We start from the raw sequence: 7,515 nt of genomic DNA, 5'->3' as shown, positions 1-7,515 counted from the left end.
TGCATTTAGTTACAGCTCCAAACATCTCTCAGCCAGTGGCATCTTCTATTATTCCTGGCAGAACAATTTATTCCCTCACTTCTAGACCAACTTCCTAATATCAACCTTTTAAAATCAAAGAATATAAAAGAACTTATAACGAAAAGTAAAAGTTACCTGCCCAAACTCCTGTACATTTTCCAGAAGCCACTACTTTGAATCGTGTTCTTACCATTTCCTGATTTATCAACTTTAGACATTTTCCAATTATTTCCTGCTATGATAGATGAAGATTCAGCTCTTTTATGCTACATCTCAGTTCATTTACCTCCCTTCTCATGCTTGTTAGTCATATCCCTTTACTGTGTTTAGTTTCTTTATTGCAGAGGTACAAATGGGTGGCCTGGAGGCTTGATCTGACCATTGATGTGTTTTGTTTGGATTCCCATTAGCTAAAAGCGAAGAAAGAAAGAACACAGCATTGAAAAATTGTGAAGATTTAACATTAAAAAAAATCCAAATGTTTAGCTTCTCACAAAAAGTCAGATGGGGTATGTTTTAGTTTCCTAGGGCAGCTGCAAAAGAGTATCACAAACTAGGTGACCTAAAACAACAGAAATTTATTTTCGCACTGTTCTGGAAGTGAGAAGTCTGGAATCAAGGTGTTGGCATGGGCCATAATCTCTCTGAAAGCCCTAGGAAGGAATCCTTCTTTGACTCTTCCAGAGCTTCTGGAAATGCCAGCAAACCTTGGGATTCCTTGGTTTGTAGGTCTATCACTCAAATTTCTGCCTCTGTCTTCATGTGGCTGTCCTCTCTCTGTGTCTGAGTCTCTTTGTCCAAATCTCCCATTCTTGTGACAATACCAGCCATTGGATTTAGGACCCACTCTGATCCTCACCTTGACTAATCACATCTGCAAAGACACTATTTCCAAGTAAGATCACATTCTCAGGTTCCAGAGGACACAAATTTGGGGGATGGGGCACGAGCCCAGTACATGGCATATATCCCCCTGTCCTAAGAACTGACCAAGGCTGGTCCAGTGGCTGAACTCTCCAGGTGGGGCAAGCATGCACTAGTATGCCAAAACTCTCGTCACATCTATGACATAAATCCTTACACCAATACCTGAGCCCTGGCTCTCATTTATGTTACCTGCTTTGCTCCTGTAAACATCTGCTGACTAACTGCAACTGCTTATCTTTACAGCTTCTATCTATCTATCTATCTATCTATCTATCTATCTATCTATCATCTATCTATCTATCTATCTATCTATCTATCTATCTATCTATCTATTTTTAGGTAGGCTCCATGACGAACGGGGGGCTTGAACTCGTGATCCTGAGATCAAGAGTTGCATGCTCAACCAGCTGAGCCAGTCAGGCACCCCCCTTTATGACTTTTAATTTTATTATTTTTAAAAGATTTTATTTATTTATTTATTCATGAGACACACAGAGAGGCAGAGACATAGGCAGAGGGAGAAACAGGCTCCCTGTAGGGAGCCTGATGTGGGACCCAGGACCCCAGGATCACAACCTGAGCCAAAGGCAGATGCTCAACCACTGAGCCACCCAGGCATCCTGCCTTTATGACTTTTATTTTTTAATGTCTTTGTTTATTTATTTTTTTAAGATTTTATTTATTCATGAGAGACACACACACAGAGAGAGAGAGAGAGAGAGAGAGAGAGGCAGAGACAAAGGCAGAGGGAGAAGCAGGCTCCATGCAGGGAGCCCGACTCAGGACTCGATCCCGGGTCTCCAGGATCAGGCCCTGGGCTGAAGGCGGTGCTAAACTGAGCCACCCGGGCTGCCTATGACTTTTAAATTATATACCAAAACTCCTATTTCATGGTTCATAAGTTTTTGTCACTATCTCACAGCTCCCTTCTTGTTTTGTAAGACCAACATACTAGGTTTCTCCCACTTTCCTCTTTCTCTTCTATTCCCTTTCCATTTCACAGAATTTGTCAGAAGCACCTTAATTACTGTTATGAGTTGAATTGTGCTTGCCCCCCTGCCAATTCATATGCTGGGGTTCTAATCCCCAGTAAATAAGAATGTGACCTTATTTGGAGATAGGGTGATTGGAAATAGAATTAGGTAAGATGAGATCATACTGAATAGGGTGGGTACCTAATCCAATATGACTGATGTCCTTAAAAAGGGGAAATTTGGAGGCAGACATATCCACAGGGAGAATGCCAGGTCAAGATGAAGGCAGAGATTGGGGTGATACAGCAGGAGCTAAGGAATGCCAAAGCCAGCCAGCACACCATCAGAATCTAGGGGAGAGGCATGGAAAAGATTCTCCTTCACAGCCCTCAGAAGGAACCAACACTGCTGACATCTTGATCTCCAATTTCTAGTCTTCAGAACTGTAAGACAATAAATTTGTTGTCTAAATTTAGATCCCCAATTTGTGGTACTTTGTTACAGCAGCCCTAACAAATTATTACCATATATATAATTTATATATATATACATACATATTCAATGTTGTAGCATTCATATTTTACTCATAAAGTTATCTTATGTTCTATGTTTCTCAAACGTTTGTTGATCTATGAATAGAGTTATCTATTCATATTTAAGAATGGGCAACAGACTTCAGCTTCTGTTCTTGATGGGGTCACAAGTATGGGGCTTGCCATCCTGTTGTAAACATTTCTGTTGCTCAGAAAACTGAGCAAAATGTCTGACATAAATGTTTGAAGCCACTTATTTTCAGTCATGGAAAGAAAGGAAACCAACAAGGTGTGTCTTTTGATTGTTACAGCTTTCTCCCTGGAGGCAGTTTTTGGACAATTGGCCCTGGGAGGCAAAACCCACACATCACTAGATGATCCCTCTGAGTTGCTGATCCAGACATAAGGACCTGGGGAGGGTGGGATGGCTGCATTCTGTGGGGCAGAATATCAAAGGAGGAAATATACAGAGAAAGAGATCCAAAACCTGCATGGAGATTCCCTTATTATTTGCTAGAATAGTAATCTGAACCTATGTAAAGTGAAACTACATTTGTGCTAAGCAAAGAACACCACCTGGGAGCTGGGAGCTAAGCAAGTCTTGAAGCTCAAATGGGGCAAAGAGACACTTTATTGCCTCCTAACTATGTGAAGAAAACACCTGAAAAACCTGATGCATTCGATAGAGAACCAAGAAGTGTTATATTTTGTACAGGGACTAAATAAGCATTAGGATAAAAGCCAGTTTTTTTAAAGACTTGTTTATTTGGGAAAGAACACTAGTGAGGGGAAGGACAGAGGGAGACAGTCCCCAAGCAGATGATCCTTGATCCCACAATCCCGATAGCATGACCTTAGCTGAAACCAAGAGTCAGACACTCAACCAAGTCACACAGGCACTCCAGAATAAAAATTACTTTATATCTGCCTTAACAAAGCTTTAAATGAGGTCTTGAAATAATTAAGCTGATCCTCAAGTAACTAAATTGCCTTCCAAGGAAATTTAACATTCATTAAAAGAAAACAACAGAACACTAATATTCAATATCATAATACTCATGATGTTCAGCTTCTAGTCAAAAATCACTAGACAGGTGAAGAAGGTAAAAATATGACCTTTAACCAGAAGAAAAAAAAATTTAAGATTTCATCTATTATTTATTTGAGACAGAAAGAGAGAGAGAGAGCAGGGGGAGGAGCAGAGGGAGAGGGACAAGCAGACTCTGGGCTGAATGTGGAGCATGATGTGAGGCTTGATCCCACAACTCATGAGATCATGACTGAGCCAAAATCATGAGTCAAAACACTTAACTGACTGAGCCACCCAGGTACCCCTAAGCCAGTTTCTAAGATCTGCTGTCTATTTCCAGACTCAGAAATGACAGGTGTGATGGAATTAATAGGCAAGGAATTAAAAACAGCTGTTATAAAAATGTTCAAATGTTTAAAGGAGAAGAAAAATAAAGAAAAATGGAATCTATAAAAAGAACTAAATGGAAACTTCCACAGACAAAATACAATATGTGAATTGGAAATTTCACTAGATGAACTTAATAGCAGTTTAAATACTGCAGATGGAAAGATCAGTGACCTTGAAGACACAGCAATAGAAATCATCTGTATGGAAAAATATGTAGGAAAAAACTGAAAAATAATTTATGGAGCCTCAATGACCTTTGAGACAATTTTAAGAAGCCAAACACATGCAATTGAGGTCCCAGAGGAGAATAAAGATGTGGAGAAAATATCTGAAGTAATAGTCAAAACATTTCCAAATATGATTAAAATTATTAAAATTCCAGGGATCCAAAAAAATAAATGAGAGTCGAGCCAGAAAACACAAAGAAAATAATCGCAAATCACATGATAATTAAATTGCTGATACCAGTGACAAGAGAACACTTTTCTTTTTAAACATTTTATTTATTTATTTGAGAGAGAGAGAGAGAGAGTGAGAGCACAAGCAGGGGGAGGGGCAGAGGGAGAAGCAGACTCCCCACTGAGCAGGGAGCTAGACATGGGACTTGATTCCAGGACCCAGGGATCATGACATGAGCTGAAGGCAGACATTTAACCAATTGAGCCACCCAGCTGCCCCTTGTGGTTCTTACAATAAACTTGAAGTAGTATAATATTATTTGAAGGTAGCTTCTGCTAAGTTAAAGGCGCAGATTGTAAGCCCTAGAGGAAGAACACACACATACACAAAAGAGGTATAGTTAACATGTAAATAATGAAGATAAAATGGAATAGTGATGAAATAGAAATAGAAATGGAATAGAAATAGACTGAACACTCTAAAAAGGAAGGATTGTTGAACTGGATTTTTTAAAAAGCAAGTCTAAAGTAGACGCTATATAGAAGAAACTTGCTTTAAATATAAAGACACATATAGGTCAAAAGGATAGAAAAAGATAAAACATACAAAAAATAATCATGAGAAAGCTAGAATGGCTCTAGTAAGAAAAAGGTAAACATCAGAACAACAAATATGCCAGATATAAATATGATATAAAAATTTTCATATAAAAATATGAAAAAGGGTAGGGGGGTTAAATTCATCAGGATGATATAATTTCTAAATGTATATGCAGCTAATAACAGCATTTCAAAATACACAAAGCACAAATTGATAGAATTAAAGGAGAAATATAACAATCCATAATTGCAGTTGAAAGGTTTCACTCAGCTCAGTAATTAATAGATTAACTAGTAAGTATATACAAAACCGCTAAGCCACATTGACCCATTGACAGTTTTAGAAAGCTTTTTCCTTATCATAGAACACTCTACCCAACAACAGAATACACATTCTTTTCAACAGACTAAAAATAATCAGTAAAATAGGCCATATAAAGGATCACAAAACAAGTTTTGATCATTTCAGGTATATTGAAATCATAGTGAGTAGGTTCTCTGACCATAATGGAACTAAATTAGAAACCAGTAGTCAAAGGATATATAAGAGTCTAATTATCTGAATTATCAACACTTTTGTCATTAACTTCTGGATTAAAAAATAAATCACAGAAGGAATTTTAAAATGTTTTGAATGAACTGATAAAACTGCAACATAATGAAATTTGTGGGATGCAGCTAATGCAGAGCTTAGGAGAAAATGTGTAGTCTTAAATGCTTACATATATATAAGCATATATATATATATAATATATATATATATTTTAAGATTTTATTTATTTACTCATGAGAGACATAGAGAGAGTTAGAGACATCGGCAGAGGGAGAAGTAGGCTCCTTGTGGGAGCCTGATACAGGACTCATGATCACAACCTGAGCCAAAGGCAGACGCTCAATCACTGAGCCGCCGAGATGCCCCTAAGTGCTTATATTTTTAAAAACGAAGTCTAAAATCAAGAATCTATGCTTCATCTCAAGAAGTTAGTAAAAAAAGGGATCCCTGGGTGGTGCAGCGGTTTAGCGCCTGCCTTTGACCCCGGGCGCGATCCTGGAGACCCTGGATCGAATTCCACGTTGGGCTCCCGGTGCATGGAGCCTGCTTCTTCCTCTGCCTATGTCTCTGCCTCTCTCTCTCTCTCTCTGTGACTATCACAAATAAATAAAAATAAAAAAAAAGAAGTTAGTAAAAAAGGAGTAAATTAAATCCAAGTTAAGGAGAAGGAAAGAAATAGTAAAGAGTAGAAGTCAATGAAATAGAAAATGGATAAACAAATATGAATAACCCAAAGCTGGCTCTTTGTAAAATATCAATAAAAATAATAAGCTTACCAGCTAAACAGATTTTTTTTAAAAAAAGACATAAATTAAAAATAACAAGATGAAAATAGGGGAGATCACCATACATGCTGAAAGATAATAATATGATACTATAAAAAACTTTATGCCAATAAATCCTACAACTCAGATGAAATGGCCAAATTCCTTGAAGGACAAAATAACCAAAATTGGCATAAGAATAACTATTAAAGAAATAGAATTTTGGGGAGCCTGGGTGGCTCAGTGGTTGAGCACCTGCCTTTGGCTCAGATCATGATCCTGGAGTCCTAGGATCAAGTCCTGAATCATGCTCCCCACAGGGAGCCTGTGACTCTCTCCTATGTCTCTCTGCCTCTCTATGTCTCTTATGAATAAATAAATAAATACAAATAAAGAAATTGAATTTGTAATTTAAAAAATTCCCATAAAAAAGCTCTAGTTCCAGATGACTTCACTAGTCAATTAGCAATTGCAATCCTTTGCAAACATTTAAGGAAAAAAATAATACAAGTTCCCAAAATGGAGAATGAGGGTTAATTCCTCTCACTTTAGAAGGTAGGGCATATATACCAAAACCTAAAAAGACATTAAAAAAATAAATTTATAGACCAATATCCCTCATTTACTTAGGTGCAAAAAATCCTTTTATTCTTTAATGATTTTAGTTATTTATTCATGAGAGACCCAGAGAGATGTGGAGACATAGGCAGAGAGAGAGGCAGGCTCCCTATGGGAAGCTCAGTGTGGGGACTCAATCCTCAGTCTCCAGGACCCCAGGGTCACGCTCTGAGCATGACCCAGGCAATCCTAGGTGCAAAAATCCTTAAGAAAATACTAGCAAGCAAAAAAAAAAATGTTTTTTAATAAAAAATAAAATAAATACTAGCAAGTCAAATAATAATACATAAAAATGATAATGTATGCTGATCAAACAGGGTTTATTCAAGGAATGCAAGGTTGGTTTACCATTTGAAGAGCAACTAATACAATTCACCATATTAACAGACTAAAAAAGAAAAACTGTATGATTATCTCACTGTATTTCACCATGTTAATGAAATTAATGATAAAAAGCACATCATTCTGTCAATAAATGCAGAAAAAGTATTGAGAAACTTTGCACTCATTAATCACAAAAAACATGTATCAACTCAGGATTAAAATTGAGCCTCACCCAAAATATAAAGAATATCTGTGAAAAATATACATCTAACATCACAAATTAATGAATTAATTAAGTGAAAGACTGAATTTTTTTTTTTTACCTAAGATGGGAAACAAGGTAATGAGTTGGCTCTTACCACTTCTGTTCAAAACTAGAGGTC

This window comes from Canis lupus, chromosome 18 (genome assembly GCF_003254725.2).
Source record: "Canis lupus dingo isolate Sandy chromosome 18, ASM325472v2, whole genome shotgun sequence".
Taxonomy (NCBI): Eukaryota; Metazoa; Chordata; class Mammalia; order Carnivora; family Canidae; genus Canis; species Canis lupus.
Note: the sequence above shows the minus strand (reverse complement) of the source record.